The sequence below is a fragment of the Vigna unguiculata genome, chromosome 10 (genome assembly GCF_037176805.1).
Source record: "Vigna unguiculata cultivar grain cowpea cultivar isolate G323 ecotype 2 chromosome 10, ASM3717680v1, whole genome shotgun sequence".
Lineage (NCBI taxonomy): Eukaryota > Viridiplantae > Streptophyta > Magnoliopsida > Fabales > Fabaceae > Vigna > Vigna unguiculata.
Genome location: NC_140801.1, coordinates 11,457,552 through 11,476,300, shown reverse-complemented (window position 1 = coordinate 11,476,300; position 18,749 = coordinate 11,457,552). Strand labels below are relative to the sequence as shown.

The window sequence follows — 18,749 nt, the reverse complement described above, 5'->3', positions numbered from 1 at the left end:
TCAAGATTTAATACAAACGATTAAAAATTTAATCATTTGTATTAAATCTCAAACGGGAACTAAGTTTCGCTCACTGTATACTATAAGTATTATAAATCTACATATATAAAATAACACTGCAACAATAATATTCAAAAATAAAATGCAATGAGAATTATTTAAAATGCATATATCTAATAATAAATATAATTTTATTTACTAATTTTACAAATATTATTATAAAATTTTAAATAAAATATAACAATAGTCTAAGACTAAAACTATAATGACATTTATAAATTATACAAGTAATTCTATACATACAATGAACAAATATATACATACAATGAAAAACTAACCTTCTCTAATTGAAAGACGAACTTTGATAGGAAGTCTAGGGTCTCCGCACACTGCTGGCCAAATGGGAACGAAGAGCAAGTGGGACGAATCTCAAAACGCTGCAAATGGGGATGAAAACGAAAAATAATCGGTTCAAAACGCGTAAAATCAACCCATAATTAAACCCCAATAAGTTTGATGGCGAAAACCTTTCGAAACTCACCTGGAGGGGGTCGGAAATGGCGTCGCCGGCGGGAACTCTCGCGGAAACGATGAACAGCGCGAGGGTTTCTGCGTTTCGCGCAGAGATAACCTAAAACTTAACGTCGGGGGTTTGATGTCCGACGTTAAGTGACGTCGGGGGTGGGTGGGGCCGACGTTAAGTGACGTCTGGCGCGCGCTGGTCCGACGTCAAGGGACGTCTGTCGAGCTGGGGGCCGACGTCCTTTTTTGAGTGACGTCGGGGTATTTTTTAACAGACGTTAAGTAACGTCTGCCCACTCCAGGTCAGACGTTAAATATGTCTCATTATTTGCAAAAATGCCACCGCTCATTTTTAACGTTGGGCTTTTTTTAGGCAGACGTTATTGGGGTGACGTTAAAGGCCTTTTTTGTGTTAGTGTAATGTGACCCCTGTCCTCGCTGCTAGAACCATCACCTTCCTCTGGCTGACCGCCCGAACCCCCGGCCCCCTCCCCATTATTGTTATTTACAAGGGAGCTTGAATCGGATGACCCCTGATTGAGTGACCCCTCCATCTCTGACAAGCTAATCGAGAAGGAAGAAACTGACCCACCGCCACCCCGACCAGATGACCCATCAGAACTTGACAAACTAACGACATCCATTATTACCTGAAAAAAGCGAAAACGATCGGCGCGTCGAGTAGAGAGAAGCAAGAAAGTGTGAAAATTACGTAGACCACACATCGCTATTTATAGAAAATTCAAGTGCCACGTGGCAACACCAGATCCACATGATCACATGACGATCAACGGCTGAAGCAGCACGATGCTTCACCTCCCCTCTGACAGGCACGATCTACGAAGCGTCATAATTGTTAAAGGGTCTCATCGTTTCACTGATCCTCGATTGGGCTTCTCGCTAAACCTTTGTCGCTTCGTCTCCAACATCGCTCAAGGCTTTGGGGGCTTTTGTATTGTATGGCCCATCGTCGGACCACCGATCAAGCGGACCAAGGACAAGTGGTTGTAGGCCGCCCGCTATAGGCGGACCTTCCCCTGAGTTGTTGATGTAACAATCTCTCCGGAGTGCTTTAAGGGGGCTCGCGACCAAACTCCCCATGCATTCATTTCCAATTGAACTTTGTCTCCAACTCTGTGGAGACATCCTCATTCATGAGGACAGCTGACAAGATGCACGATCCTTCGGTCAGGCGGCCACACCAAAACCTGGATCAGTGGGAAAAGTTAATTAAGATAATACAAGTCAGTAATCAAGTTTAAAAAGCAATTTGGCCATTATTAAGAAATCCTAATCATGGGCCCATACCAAAAACTATAAATAGAGACCCAAGGTAAGTTGTTAAGCACCTTTAACTCGCATTTATTATAACATTTATTGCTATATCCCGATCGGACTGGAAACTGACTTAAGCATAAGAGCCTTTTAAACAGGTACCCCGATCGCCCAATCAACCGAGCGGGAGACAACTAAGGAATCGAACTGAAGAAGGAATTGAATATTTAGTTGAGAAGAACATTAGACAAAAGAGCTTAAGGGTAATTTAGGAAAATAAACTATTACTATGCTTTGCTAAAAATGAAGATAAGTTTCACAATTAGTCAAAATGAATTTGTTCAATTATAATTGTTTATTCTGCATGCTTTATAAAATTAAGCATTAAGTGGATTTTATGCTTAGTTTTTAATTTCATTTTAATCATCTCCGTATTTGACATATCATACAATTTCAGTGTCGTTATTCAATTCATATTAATAAAAAAAAATATTAATTATAAAACTACACCATATTTTAATATCTTATATTAAGTTTATTTTAAAAAAGTTATGTGTTAGGTGTGATATTTTTTGATATCTAGTATATGGACATTATTTAGTTTTAGTCTCTTGATATTTGTTTTCGTTAATTAAGTTTCTCTTTTAATTTATCAATTTTGGTCCTTATTCTGTTAGTTGTATTCTCTATTTGAAATGTTAAATATTTCATTTTCTTTCTAATAAAAATATTTAGAAATTGAATTGATTAGTTTTTTTTCCATCTCATATTTTCAATTTTTTAAAATAGAAGTTCTCAAAAATTATCCAACCCTAATTTACAATTTGTAAATGATTTTAGATTTTATGGATAGGATATATAAGTTTTTCCTTTTTTTTTTTAGTAAAAACCAAGATTGAAGTTGGTTTGTTATTTTAGTTTTATAAGTAATTTAGAACGTCTTTTGCATCAATTCATTTTATGATTTTAATGAATAAAGTACATTAATATTTTAGTCTTTTTTTTTTTAAATCTAACTCTATTTAGTCACATAGCAACACTAAACCGAATTAAGTGGAATATGATAATTTAAGTTAAGCACGAAACCATCCACATGAATTATAAAGGACAAACTTAGTCATAATTCATATTGTTTTTTAATTAAAATTGAGCCTTTTTTTTTTCCCTTGAAAAATGTATAGAGACAAATAATACTAAATTGTCTTTCAAGGACATGTGCCCTACTCAAAGCTTGCTATAAGGTTATAAACTAACAGACCTAAATAAATTTAGCTATAAAGAGCACGAGCAACAAGTGCTAAACACTTGGACATTAAATCTTTTATATCGTGTTCCAGACAAAATCTCTTAAAATTAAAAAATTAATTTATTTAATTTTATTTAAGAAAATTGAATTTTTTATGTCGTGTTCCACACAAAATCTCTTAAAAATTAAAAAATTAATTTATTTTAATTTTATTTATAGAAAATTTGTCTTTGTAAAAAAAAATTGTCAAAACATAATTTTCCTTATAACAACAATAATAATATATGCCTTATTCCTAGCCCGAATTTCCAAAAAACATAACAAATGGAACAAATTGTCAATCCATTGATACTTCGCGAGTAAAAAACTTGAAAAGTTTAATACTGATAGCTAAATGACCTTTTAACATCAAAACCTTATGCTTACCAAACAGGATCAACTGCAAGGATTCTAGAGTGTTATCCTATTATACTCGATCACAGATAAATTCATGAAACCAATGTTTAAAAAATAATAATAGTCATTAACTAGGTTTAGATACTTGGTTAATCAGATACAGGTTGAACCAATAGGCCCTGTTTTATTTTTATTTTTTTTTTAATTTCAGCTAAGGAATAGACAATCAATATTAAAATAAATATGAATTCCATTACATAATTGGAATGAGTGAGAATAATCAACAAATGTCAAGATAGACATAGTGAAGACACAGTGAGATGGTTGAAGTCGAGTGCGGTTTCTCTGCTAGGATAAAACATACTGAGCTTCTACTGGACTATTCAAACGATCTCATTTCACTTGCGTGGACCGGATACAATTGAATAAAATTGGCCATAAAATCCTGGATTAACCTCCGGTAGTTCCTACAACCTTTGTATAGAAAGTCTACTCCAAATTCACATATATTTGTTCCTTAATCCCCACTTATCTGTCACTACATGATTGTCATTTTCATTTCCAATAGCTTGAAATAATGTATAGATTTATTTTAATTGAAACAAGTTCATTATCGAATGGGTGGTTCACAAAGAGACTCATGATAATCAATTGACATAATAACATTTTGTGTACAAAAAGTGGTATTCAACTCCCCATTTGTTCGCACACAACTGCACAGGTGTACGTTGTAATTAGAAAATATCACTATTTAAAAATTTATGCACATTAAGAGTCCTTCAATTTGACTAAGGTTATGACTTGCATGGATTGGGTCAGTTGAATAAAAGTGGGCATAAAATCCTAGGTTAATATTTGGCAGTCCCACAACCTTTGTACAAAAAGTCCACTCCAAATTCCTACATGTTTACTCGTGAATCCCCACTTATCTGTCATTGCAAGGTTGGTATTTTCATTTCCAATGGGTTGAAATAATGTAAAGATTTATTTTAATTAAAACAAGTTCATTGTGGAATGGGTGGTGCACAGAGAGACACATGACAATCATTTTGCATGACAACATTCTGTGTACAAAAAGTGGTATTCAACTCCCCACTTGTTCGCACACACTTGCACAAGTATATGTTGTAATATGAAAAGATCACTATTTAACAAGTTATGCACATTAAGAATCCTTCAATTTGACTGAGGTTATAACCTGCGTGGATTGGCTACAATTGAATAAAATTGGGCATAAAATCCTGGGCTAATATGTGGCAGTTCCCACAACATTTGTACAAAAAGTTCTCTCTAAATTTCCACATGCTTGCTTGTGAATCCCCACTTATTTGTAAATTTATGGATTGTATTTTCATTTCCAATGGGTTCAAATAATATAAAGATTTATTTTAATTAAAACAAGTTCATTGTGGAATGGGTGGTGCACAAAGAGACTCATGGAAATCAATTTGCATGACAACATTTTGTGTACAAAAAGTGGTATTCAACTCCCCACTTGATCGCACATAACTGCACATGTATATGTTGTAATTAGAAAAGATCATTATTTAACAAGTTATGCACATTAAAAGTCCTTCAATTTGACGGAGGTTATGACCTGCACGGATTGAGTACAGTTGAATAAAGTTGGGCATAAAAGCCTGGGCTAATATGTGGTAGTTCCCACAACCTTTTTACAGAAATTTTGCTCCAAATTCCCACATGTTTGCTCTTGACTCCCCACTTATCTATTACTGCATCATTTGTATTTTCATTTCCAATGGATTGAAATAATGTAAAGATTTATTTTAATTAAAACAAGTTCATTGTGGAATGGGTGGTTCACAGAGAGACTCATGGCAATCAATTTGCATGACGATATTTTGTGTACAAAAAATGGTATTCAACTCCCCACTTGTTCGCACACAACTGCACAGATATATGTTGTAATTGGAAAAGATCATTATTTAACAAGTTATGCACGTTAATTGTCCTTCAATTTGACTGAGGTTATGACCTGCGTGGACTGGGTATAGTTAAGTAAAATTTGCCATAAAATTTTGGGTTAACATATGGTAGTTCCCACAACCTTTGTACAGAAAGTCCACTCCAACTTCCCACATGTTTGCTCATGATGCATCAAAGTGAAGCCATACTAGAATTCAAATTGTATTAGGAAAAAGAATTGAATGCAAAGGCATAGTTGGTATTCAATTTATAACAACCAACCCAAACAAAGTTTCTCTAGATATAATGCAATTGCTAGATGCAATGGCAGCAGAGAACAACACGTGACAACATTGAATTTCTACATAATTGAATGCAAATTTTGAGCTATTGCAGAAATGCATATGCAAATGTAGATTCTCCAATAATGGCAAAACCTACTTGCACATGTAACTAATGCAATAGAGAAAAAGAAACACACGCATAACTTGAATCCATTGTTGAAAAATGGCAACATTTAAAGCATAATTTGGACTGCAGAGTTTGGTCTATGATAGCAGCAACACACCCACATTTTTTCACTAAAATGCAATGCGAATTTAAGATGGAATGAAACCACTTGGAAGCAGATGCCAGCATCTAGTTCAACGACAATGGAAAGCAGAAAATAGATTCAACTAGCTTCACACTACTAAGAATCATGCACGAATCTATTTATGATGCAGAATGACATTAGGTAGATGATATGCATTGCAGATGAAGGATGAATTGGGTCCTAAAAGGCTCAAGATGCAAAATGACTAGAATGAAAAAAAAAACTAGGATGCTAATGCAGAATTTTAGAATAGTTCAAGATGCTAAAGTAAATTTATGAATGCACTACATGAATCAAATAAACTAGCTACTACAGGAAAATTAAAATTAATGCAAGGAACCATAAAATGCAGAAACGTAAACAAAGTAAAAGTTTTTCAAAATTTATTTAGCAGAACACTTAAACCAGACACAAGAATAATGGTTTGCTCATGAGTTCATCTACACTCAAGAAGATATCTAGGCAATTTGTGCTCACTTTAGGGTCACTAGGTTTCCAGGAGGGAACATTGATGTCTGTAGGTTACGAACCCAAACTCAAACCACTAACTAAAGATTGCAAAACTAAATTTAAAACTGGGATACAATAAAGAGAATTTAAACAGATTTAGAAAATTAAAGCTGAGAAACATAAAATGCAAATAAACTTAAATAAGCAAACTCAGAAACTAATGAGCCAAATTTGAAACTGAAAAGCAAAATGTATTTCATTAGATGCTAAGAAAAATTTAGACAAAGAGAAGTCTAAGAATTAAATTGGTGCAAGGAATCTAACTTAGATCATCCTCGACCATTTTGTGCTTGTGGTTGATGGAAATATAGCTACTTTGGACACTAGGGAAAACTCAATCTTGCCGGCCACTTTGTGCTCATCGGAATGTGAGTAACCCCTATACAATGACTCTCAATCTCTCGCTCACACCGGAACACAAGAAACCAAGAACCCTAACTTTAGTATTTCTCCCTTCACACATTGTTAGGGCTATCCAACAAAAACCTAATTCTGCCCCTTTTAAACCCCTTACCAAGAAAAATCAGAAAAAGAAAACCCAATTCCTTACATCTCGAATCAAAATCACAAACCTTGAACCCTAATCATGGCACCCTAGATCAGCCTTGCTCTTCTCGTTTGTCCATTATTAATCTACCATGCTCATGCTCCAATTTGATCCTCGAATCATCTCCATCCATCACAAACCAACATGCATCAGCCTTGATCTTTTCCTTTGGGTCAGATTTCGTGCATCACCATTCACTCATCAAGCTTGGATTGTGTTGGATTGCTCCTTCGTGCATCAGCCATTTAGTAGAAAAAGATGGGTCATTCTTTAACGAAACAGTGTGTTACGGAGAAGGATTAGGTCCAACTTGCACAGAGCTGCTCTCTTGCATAACATCTTTAGGCCCAATTCCACTGATTCGAGCCCAACATCTTTGATTCAGCATTGTGGTGCAAATGGTCTTTCTGCAATAAAAAAGAAAGTTAAATCAAGGGTTCAAAACCTTAAAACAACACGATAAAAGGGTATCCTGACAAACTAACTTATTAAAAAGGGAAGTCTTAAAAAGAATAAAACCAAATGCAAGAAAAATACTTTTAAAAGCAACCTTTTTCTCAAATTTTTATGAAAACTCTATTTTTTTAAACAAATATTAAAAACTACTTAATTAAAGAAAACCTAGTAATTATTTAAATTGAAAAGAAAGTTTTAAAAAGCAAAAATAGTGAAAAATGGAGTGCTCAACAAGAGTTTCATGGAATTACATCAATCTTATACCACAATCATGTCTATCCAACCAACCACAAATTATCAAGCATAACAATCTCATGTTAGTATTCAACCAACTAACCAACCATGATTCATGCATTTACTCATACCAAGCTCATCAATTCCAGTCCCATTATGTTATATAGAATATATACCAGGCATCATACATAAACTTTTTAAAGCAGCAAACCATCCAATCATTAGAAACATACACGTATCCAACCAACTCTGTCAATCTAGCTCAGGCTAAAGAGCTCTCACTCGGGCGAGAGGAACCCCTCGCTCAAGCTACCAACTCTCGCCTACGCGAGATTGCACACATAGGACACGTTGAGGTCTCGCTCAAGCTAGTCCATCTCGCTCAGGCGAGTGGCCTTTGCTTAGACAAGCCCTCAAAACAGAGAGGGGGTGAGTTGCTGTTGCTCTCGCTCAGGCGAGAGCTTCTCGTTTTAAACGACCACCCAACTCGCTTGGGCGAGTTTAGTAGAACCCACATGCTCTCATGCGTGCCAAACTAGATTCAAACAACACCATGAGCACAAACAGTATATTAACACATGTTCAACAGTACATATCAAGCACCCATAACATAGACAGATCCAATCAGGCAAAATAACGTAAAAATAGTGAAACCCTACCTTTCCTTACCTAGAAAGATGCTATCTAACAACATAGGCAGCCTATAGAGGAGCACCGCAGCTCCAGGAACAACTTGGTGAGCTGAAATACTAACACCAGAACAAAAACAAGGTTACAATGATGAACTCTAGTTGGAACCACGAAAGTAAAGCTAGAGAAGAGAAGGTATGCGTTGAGGACCAACTTACATGGGATGAAAATGGAGTTTAAATAGCTCGACGAAAAGTGGGGTCAAACCCTAGCAAAGCTTTATTAGACAAAAAGAGAGTGAGAGAAGCATCTGCTTTTACAAAGTGAACAAAATGAAAGGAACAAGTGGTTGTAAGGGGTCTTGGAGTACCCCAACAAACACAAAATGCCCACCAAACATCACAAAACCTACTCACTGACGATTCTCTTCACTCTTACACATCCTCACACGCATTAGTAATTAACTTAACAAACTCAATTGGCGCTTCACTCACCTGAAGACGCTACAAAAACATAGTTAAAAAGGGAGCGAGATTTCCTGGAGTTCGAAGAAGACAAAAATAGGGAAGCAGAGAAATAAAAGGGAAACAAAGAAAGAAGAAAGAAGAAGAGTAAAGGGGAAAGAAAGAGCAACCAAGAATCAAAACGACATAGGTTTTATCCTTACCCAGATTCCTAATTTTGCTTCACCATAGGATGAATGTTTGTTTCATTTGTTTTCGTTAATGCTATTAAGACAAATGTTGCAATTGTTTTGTTTTCAATTTCATTGATATTGTGTTGTGAATATTACTTGCTTCGTTTTGATTCATTCTTTTATCCTCACTAGCATGATTTGTAATTGTAATTCGTATCACCAATACAAACACACAAAAAAGAATAAAATTCAATTCCAGATTACTTCAAAATCTAATTGCATGATTCCAATTTTCAATTTGAAACAATATTATTGTAACATCCTAGGCCTATATTACTTAAGAAAATAAATTACAATTTAAAACAAATTCAAATAATAATAATGTTCCCAAAAACATGGGAAATTCAAAATCTTCAATGGTGGTAATAGAAAAAATATTTCAAGACAACTTATTACAAGCTTGATTCCAAAAAACAACTTAAAAGAAAATTAGAAATTTTCTTCAAAACCAATTCCTTAAATAAACCCAACAGTTATTCCTAGCTCTGTCCCTATGCATCGCCATCAACACTTAGATCATCGCCAAACACAAATAGAAAGGGTGAGCTAAATAAATACACGTACATAAATAAAGATAAATACAACTCACCCAAATCAACTTAGCCATTTTCTCATTTATAAAACATTTATACCATGCCACCATGGTCTCATAGCCTATATGAGATGAGCACACACACAACCATAGTCTTCGGGATTCCAATGCTTCCACGAACCTACCCGCTTATGGTCTGACTCTACGAATCTCCTCGCTCGTAGTCCAACTCTACGACCCTCCCCGTTCGTAGTCCAACACGCGTGAACACCTCTTATTATGAACATCCCCGCTCATAACAACCTCAAGTGTGATCATGGAACATACGAACATCCCCACTCGTATCCCACACAAGAGTACATCTAATACAAACCTCTCCATTTATATCTATCACGCGTTTCCAACTCCATTACGAACCTCCCCGTGCAAGCATACCTCAGACTATTAACACTCCATTTTTCAGTATTTTTCCTTTCTAAAACTTTCTTCTTAGTTTAAATAAATTATAGTTTATCTTTAATTAACTAGTTTTTGTTAATTGCTTAGGAAAAATTAGTTTTCAATAAAATGTTATAAAAATGTAGTTTTAATAGAGTTTTTATTGCATTTAGTTTTATTCCTTTAGAATTCCCCTTTGTATAATAAATTAGTTTTGTTTGCCAGGAAGTCCGTTATTTTTGCTGATTTGCATGTGAGCCCTTTAATCTTATGAGCAAGGCTTCCCATCCAAAACGCGTGTTTCATTAAAAGTGTGGTAGATCCCTTGCTGCTGAAACCGTGATGAAAGAACAAGATTGATGCTATATCACAAGAGTCTAATGCGCGAGAAAATTTGATCAAAGGAGTCATCCATCTCAAAGGAAACCTGATTCTGAAATCTGACGAGGTTGATGCATGGATGGATGAAGGCTGATGCATGAGATTTGGAGGCGTGATCGGGGGCACGTGATGAACGAGTGGAAGGATCAAAGTGAGATCAAGGGTGTTACGAATTGGGTGCAAAGTTAACAATTTTTGGTTCGAGAGCAAGGATTTTTTTTTTCTTTTGGTGCTTCAACCACCATATTGTTTGTGTTGAACTTTAGTTGTTTTGTCGTGGAGTCATGATGTGTGATTAGTTTGAGATATCTGATGTTCAAATAAGTTGTAATAAATCATTACTTTTTCTTCTTCTACTGTTACCATGTATCATTCACTTCACTATTAACTTTTGTCCTTAATTTTGTGTTTATTGTGTCTTTAAAATTTACAACCATTTCAATTCACGATAATTCTTAATCCATTACTTTTAGTCAATTCACGATAATTCTTAATCCATTACTGTACCGTACCTAGCCAAACTCAACCAAGTAAACAGTGTGCATATCGAAACCGCCTAGTACCCAGGCTAGGCCGAGTTAGCACTTCACATCACCAACATAAGCCATCTAGTCAAGTAGCCGGTCGAGACCGACTACTCCAATAAACTTAAGCCAACATCGATGCCCCCACATTCAATAGGTCTCAAGGGCCTGGGTTGGGGCCCAGGCCCATTCATGGCCCAAACTAGAGCCCAAGTCAAGACCCAGCCCATGAAATGGTCAAACGTCATTAATGTCCTATAAATACACGTGGACCCCATCATTTAAAGGTACGCATTCATTAATCACTGATTTGACTCTCTAAGAGCTTTGACTTACTTGAGCTTCGGAGATTCTTCTGCAGGTAGCCCCTCCTGGGTTCAAGTTGATATATATCGACCGGAAAGAGACCAACTGAGGAGATAGCGGACTACATAGTAAGGTGACATTTGTGCCTAACCTCTTATTTGTTCTCTGTAGAAACAATTACTTTTAGTCAATTCACGATATTATGCAGAAAAAAAACTCTAATCAATGATAATTCTTAATCCATTACTTTAATTCACGATATTCTGAGAAAAAAGAAAACACTAATCAATATATGATACTTGTGTTAAGGAGAAGAAAAAAAGGAAAGCTAAATAGCTTTGAAATGGCAAATACGGGGTTTTAAAACCCCAGACACTTATAAGGGTTTCAAAATTCCATGCCGTAAAATGGTTTTAAACCTTATGCAGTAATGGGGTTTCAAAACTTCTAGGCAGTAATGAGGTTTGAAATCCCAGGCAATACCAGGAGTTTTGAAAATCATTGGTAAGTTGCGCTAGTTCCAGGGAGGAACCTCGGATAAAGCCATTAGTGGAGTTAAAACCCCATAAAAGCCAAAAATAACCCCAACTGAAAATAATTACTTTTGTAGTGGATGTTATACTGATATTTTTATTAAAATTTACATTTTCATTAAATATATTTTGTTTAAGGTTAGAGCTGGTTTAAAACTAGAACAAAAATTTTAAAAAAATTTAAGAGGTTAAAAACCACATAAAATTTTTGATCTCATAAAATTTTAAATTAATGGTGTTAATCCCTACTTTTAAAATTTTAATTTTAATTTTAAACATACTCTAACTCTAAATTAAAAGTATTTAATAAAAAATATGAATTTTAATAAGAATATCACTATAACATTTATATAAAAATCAAATTTGGTCTCAAGTTGGAGAGAGACAAAATTGCTTAATTTTTAAAAAATTGAGACCAAATTAAACAAAAATAATAAATATTATGGCCAAATTCAATATAAAAATGTGATCCTGACATGATATTGAATTGACACATGAACATTTTTTAAAATTAAAAAATTAAAAAAAATTAAAAAAAAAAAACATGAAATGCTAGTGTCTGTTCACAATCACAATCCGTTAATTATTTTAATAATGTTAGCGAAAAAAATTAAATTAAACAAAATTGACAAATATTATAATCAAAGAAAAATTAATGTTTGAGTATTTTATTTATTATTAAATAATATTTGATAATTTGAATGTTCGTAATATTATTATATGATTTTTATTTTTTTTTTACTTGTGTTTTCTTTTGAAGGTTCCTCCTGCCATTTTTCCATGGATTCTGGGTCATGAGGCAACTGGTTGAGTTTCTATAGTTTTGTCAATTTTATAATGCTTTTATTTACTGAAAATTTATCTTATTCTCATGAAGATTCAATTTCGTAAATTTTTGAATTGAAATAAACTACTTACTTTATACAGGTGTTCAGTAATAGACTATTTCTGGAAAATGATTTTTTTCTTCAAAAACATGTTACTAAAAATAAAATAAGTAATTACTCCTACAGAAAATATGAACTAAATGAGCACATTAAAAGATTTTGAATAGAGTTTGTACCACACCAAGCCAACTTAACAAAATAATGATAAAACGATCACCATACCAAAGCATTCAAGTAACCGGCCTAGGCTGGCCTAACTGGTCAAAACTGGTAACCTAGACGTCTAGAGGAACAACCTGTCTAAGACAACACATGAGCAACACAAACCGCCAAGGAAAGTAGTCGATTTAGGCCAACAACCTCAATATACTTAGTAAAATCAAAGCCCCCCGTGTTCAATAGGTCCTAAGGGCTTGGGTTAAGGCCCAGGCCCACTTACAGCCCAAGCTAGAGCCCAAGCCAAGGCCCAGCCCATGGGATAACCAAACATAATTAATGCTCTATAAATACACGTGGACCCCAGTAATTAAAGGTACGCATTCATTAATCACAGATTTGACCTTTTTAGAGTTTTGACTCACTTGAGCTTCGGAGTCCCTTCTGCAGGTAACCCCTCCTGGGTCCAAACCAACATGTATCAACCGGGAAGAGACCAACTGAGGAGATAGCGGACTACATGGGTAAGGTGACGCTTGTGCCTAACTTATCTTGTTTGTTCTCTGGAGGAACAGAGTTGTTGTTAGTAGAAGTGGACGAACTGCATTTTGATATACACACTTGGGTCCCCCATTGTTTAGGCTACGATTCTAACTTATGAAGTGGTTTAAACATAATATACGTATAAAACTGACATGTAAGATAAGTATTGTTTCTAAGATATGATTTTATTTTAACGTTTAAAGTAAAAATTTATCTTTATAATATAATCATGTAATTATTTTATAAGTTTTTAATTAATTAAATTAATGATTTTAATTAAATAAAGTCAAATAATTATTAAATTACATATTATTTTTCCAATATATTTAAATAAAGTAAAATTTAATTTGTAATTATTAATAATTTAAATTATAATATTATTTCAAATTAGTATCTTGAAATAATATAATATAAAAAATTTAATTTTTTAAATTATTTTTTATTTTATTTTTTAATTAAAAAAAGTGAGTCAACATGGTAATTCGCGTCAGAACATTTTGCGAATTATCAAAACATATACAATAAATAAAAACAATGAAATGGATGAGAAATGTAACATCCCATTTAAATAATAACATAATTAAATAAAATCTTACATCGGATAATATAAAAAGCCAAATTGTGGAGTATAAGGTCACTCCTTACAGTTATCCAAGGTACTTTAAAAGAAAGGCTTAAATATACATCTGATCCCTATTTTTGTTTATTTTATTCAATTTGGTCCCTATTTTCGTTTTATGTTCAATTAGGTCCTCATTTTCGTTAAATTGTGGTCAATTTGGTCCTTTTCACTAACGGTGTTTAAATAGTTAACGTTTTTGAACAGTATATGCTACGTGTCAACTCCTGTTTTTTTTTTATTTATTTTTTTAATTTTTTTTTAATTTTTTTTTTAATTTTTTAATTTCAAAAAAATGGTCCACATGTCAAGTCACAGTTGTGCCACGTGTCAATGCTAGTGCCACGTGTCAATTTGTGGTAGTATTATTTTTTTTGTTCAATTTAGTCCTTATATTCGTTATTTTTGTTCAATTTAGTCATAATTTTTGTTCAAATTAATCAATTTTGTCCCTTTCAAATTGACACTAAATTTAATATCTTTTATACAAATTATATTAATATATTTTCTAAAATTGACCTTTGAATTTATTATTTTTTAAATTCAATTATAAAATATTAAATTTAATTATAAATTGAATAAATGTTTATATTTAATTGCTAAATAGAATAAAATTATTTAAAATATTATAAGAATATGATTATTAATTTTTTTTCTAATATTTATATTCTAAAATATTTTTAAAATTGATATATAAAATATTTTAAATATTCAAAATAAAATATTTTAGAAAATACTAAAGCTCACTACAAAAATAGGGACCAAATTGAATAAAATCAACAAAAATAGGGACCAAATGTATATTTAAGTCTAAAAGAAAATACTAAAGCTCACTACAATGCCTACAACCAAAAGAGTAAGAGATAACCATTATTCAAAATAAAGCCTTAAGGACAATACAATACACGGGCCTTAACCCTAAAGAAAAGCCCAAATAAAACGTGAGGTCCAGCCCAAGTAGACTATGCAGCGGAATCATCTCTCCTGTTGACCACGAGTACATCTCACATCTGCTCCCATCATTAAATTGATGATCATCGCAAAGGTAGAAGAACAACATACAAGGCAATCAAACAAGCAAAGGGTAAGCTAGAGCCAAAAAGATTTTATCATGCAATCAGATATACTTTCACAGTCCAATATACACAGATCATCCAAGCATGTTATGACCTCGAAATTAATACATTAAGACTCGACTCGACTCATCCGGATACATATAACCTGGTCGGATTGAGCGGATGCTTGCACTTGTGGTGGATACCTCTTCTCACCCCTGAGCTATGTGTTACAAGTGTTACAATGAATCAATTCCTTCACACACAAGGTTAACCCTTGATGAGTTTCAGGCCTCCTGCTACTCTCACCACAAGAGTCAGTCTGCTCTGAGTGAGACTAACTGACTCCTTAGAGTGTCAGTATGCAATCCTTACCTTGAATCCTTACAAGTTATATAGATGGGGCACCACTATGAACACCCACTAACAGGAGCCATGAAATTATGTCCCGACCACTGAAGCACGAACAGGAAGTCTCACCTAGAGACTCAAGGATTTACGTACTGACAACATACCAATCACATTCCAAACAAACAAATAATATTGATCATGCATTTAACACCTCACGCCATCCTTTGTAACCCATCCTCATTCATATTCCATGTTGATTTCATACCATCCCATTCTTCTCAATTTGGGGATATAGAACTTCACCTCATACCAATACCATGCCATCAATGTAACATTATTATTCATACCGAATTCATGACCACATATATAACCAACCATTTCATTGAAATCGCATGCCAAGATTTATCCAAGTTCATCATTCACAATCCATGAATCACATCACTCATGCAAATTCATTCATCTCATACTTTATAAATGCATACCAAGACATACATATATCACAAAATAGTATTCATCCCAAATAAATGAGTGCCAACGTTTAAGTACTTTCAATTCCATACAATCAAGTACAAATTGAGGGACCTTGACTGCTTTAGGGGTCTTGGCACCCTATGGGTCAGCCTTTTAGGCCCAATAGTGTGGCCGCCCTTAACATTAGGGCACTCAATAAAAGTGGGTCTTACCAGAAATATCTTAAAGATATGAATAAATTCTGTGAATATTTAATAAGTTAAAAACAACTTAAGAAAGAGAATAAAGATTTGTGTCCCTAAATAAAGTAATATCGATTACCGGAAAGAATAATGAAATTAAGTTTTTTAAGTTATCTTATGAATTACGAGTGTTTTAGTTACTTAAAAACAAGAGTCTGAGTATGAAAATGAGTATAAAGATGGGGACAAGGACGAAGAGAGATGAAAATTACCTATACTCATACATAATTTAAAAAATCATGTATTACTCGTACATATGTTAGATGAGTATAAAAATTTTCGTTAAAATCGAGACAAATTTAATCAATATTTATCTCTCATCCCTATTGTGCAGATGACACAATAGAATCAATAGATTTTGTAAAGAAAGTATATTGAAAAGGAAGAAACTAATACGACATATGAGAAATCGTGGATGCTTAGAAAACAGAGTCATTCAATTGAAAGATTGAAGGGTTGGCAGATGATGAAGTGTTTCAAGAGATTTTGATAAGTTTTGATATGATGACAGGGTTGTGGAAAGTGTAGGGAAGGATGTAAGTGAAGTTAAAAAAGGTGATGTGGTTATTCCAGTTATCCTACCAGAATGTGGGGAGTGCATAGATTGCAAATCAAGCAAGAGCAACCGTTGTACTAATTTCCCTTTCAAGGTGTCTCCCTGGATGCCTCGACATGGTTGCTCTAGGTTCACTGACAAGAATGGAGAGATCATATACCATTTTTTTGTTTATTTCAAGCTTCAGTGAGTACACTGTGGTGGACATTGCCAATATTATCAAGATTGATCCACACATTCCCCCTCACAGGGCATGCCTTCTTGGATGTGGTGTTTCATCAGGCAAGTTTCTTTAACAATTACTTTCCACAGACAAAATCTAACAAATATTTTAAACACATGTTTTATCACCAGTTGAAATTATTGCTCCACACGTCTTTTACCCATTATATTTTTTTAATTTAAAATCTTTATTAATACCTTCAAAGTTAATTCCACACCAATATTAATTTTTCTTTAATAAAATTATGTGACAATTAGTAAAGATGAAAAAATTCTCAATTATATTAATTATTAATGGAGTTTGAATAAGACTAATGTAATTAAATTTATTGGATTAAGACTGTTATTTTTTTTATTATACTAAACAAAATATGTCAATATTTGTTGTACTAAACCAATTGTTAATTTTTAAGCTGAAAATAACAAAGTTATCTTATATTAACAAATCACACCGTTGTTTTAATCAATGTTATAAAGTTCTGCTTCCACATGTAGGGGTAGGTGCTGCTTGGAGAACTGCTGGTGTGGAACCAGGGTCTATAGTAGCCAATTTTGGGCTGGGATCTATTGGATTGGCAGTATGAAGTCTTTCAACAATGTTTTCTTTTGTTTGTAACTTCTGTTTCTGTGCTAAAATGCTTGTTGCAATTCGTTGGCTTCATAGGTTGCAGAGGGAGCAAGACTTTGTGGAGCAACTAGGATTATAGGTGTTGTAGGTGTTGACGTCTATCCAGAAAAATTTGAAATTGGTAATGCACTGTTTGTTTAGTAACATCATAGTAACCATTATATTGTTATTCAAGTATGAATTCTGACTTTTATGGTTTGTTTTTCTCTTTCAATCAGGAAAAAAGTTTGGTGTCACAGACTTTGTCCATGCAAGAGAATGTGGGGACAAACCTGTGAGCCAGGTCTAACCTCTTGGAGACATCAATCTTTTTTGTTGAAATTCCTTTCTCTTTGCATGTGATGAAATGAAAAGATTAAAACAACTTTCATTGATGTAAGTTCAATGCCTTCACTATTTCACTGCCATTGTATTCAAATGTGGGTGCTAAGCAGGTTATCATAGAGATGACTGGTGGGGGAGCAGATTATTGCTTCGAATGTGTTGGCATGGCATCAGTGGTGCATGAAGCATATGCTTCTTGTAGAAAGGTACATGCTACACTGTCAAAATTTCCCAACAGTTAGCAGACTAAACTATATATTGACCAATCAACAACACTCATGAGCTCCACACAGACTTGATGAAAGCATGAGTTGCAAGCTGATGATTTTGTGTTCAGGGTTGGGGATAAACAATTGCTTTAGGAGTGGACAAACCAGGAGCCAGGATAAATATCAGTTCCCATGAGGTCCTTCATGACGGCAAGTGCCTCATGGGATCCTTGTTTGGAGGTCTCAAACCCAAGTCTCATGTACCTATTCTCCTTAAACGTTACGTGGACAAGGTAAATTATGCAATTGCTTTTACTTCTCTTTTCAACAACGCTGTCTGTCCCATCAAGATTAAGATATACGTTATTAGACTAGTAGAAATAATTATGTAAAACTTGTAATGAAAATATTAATTAAATATCAAACTTTTGGGACATCCCTAGTCTATTAACTTTTGCCCCATATTTTTATAGGAATTGCAGTTGGATGAATTTGTCACTCATGAGGTGGAGTTTAAGGACATCAACAAGGCTTTTGATTTATTGAGTACAGGAAAGTGTCTTCGATGTGTGATTTGGATGGATAAGTGAGTACATTGTTAAGTATCCCTAGTCCTTGATGATGATATGCAACATGAAACATTTATTCCTAGCTCTTTTGTATTTGATAAAACATATTCAATAAAACAGACCTTCTATTTTACTGCACTGCAAATGCACTTGAAGCACTAGTGAAGTA

The 18,749-nt window shown here is 34.0% G+C and overlaps 1 pseudogene; it reads left to right on the top strand.

Moving 5' to 3' along the window:
• Nucleotides 1–1,329: 1,329 nt before the first annotated feature.
• Nucleotides 1,330–18,044, top strand: LOC114165243 (alcohol dehydrogenase-like 7; annotated as a pseudogene).
• The last annotated feature ends 705 nt before the right edge of the window (nucleotides 18,045–18,749 follow it).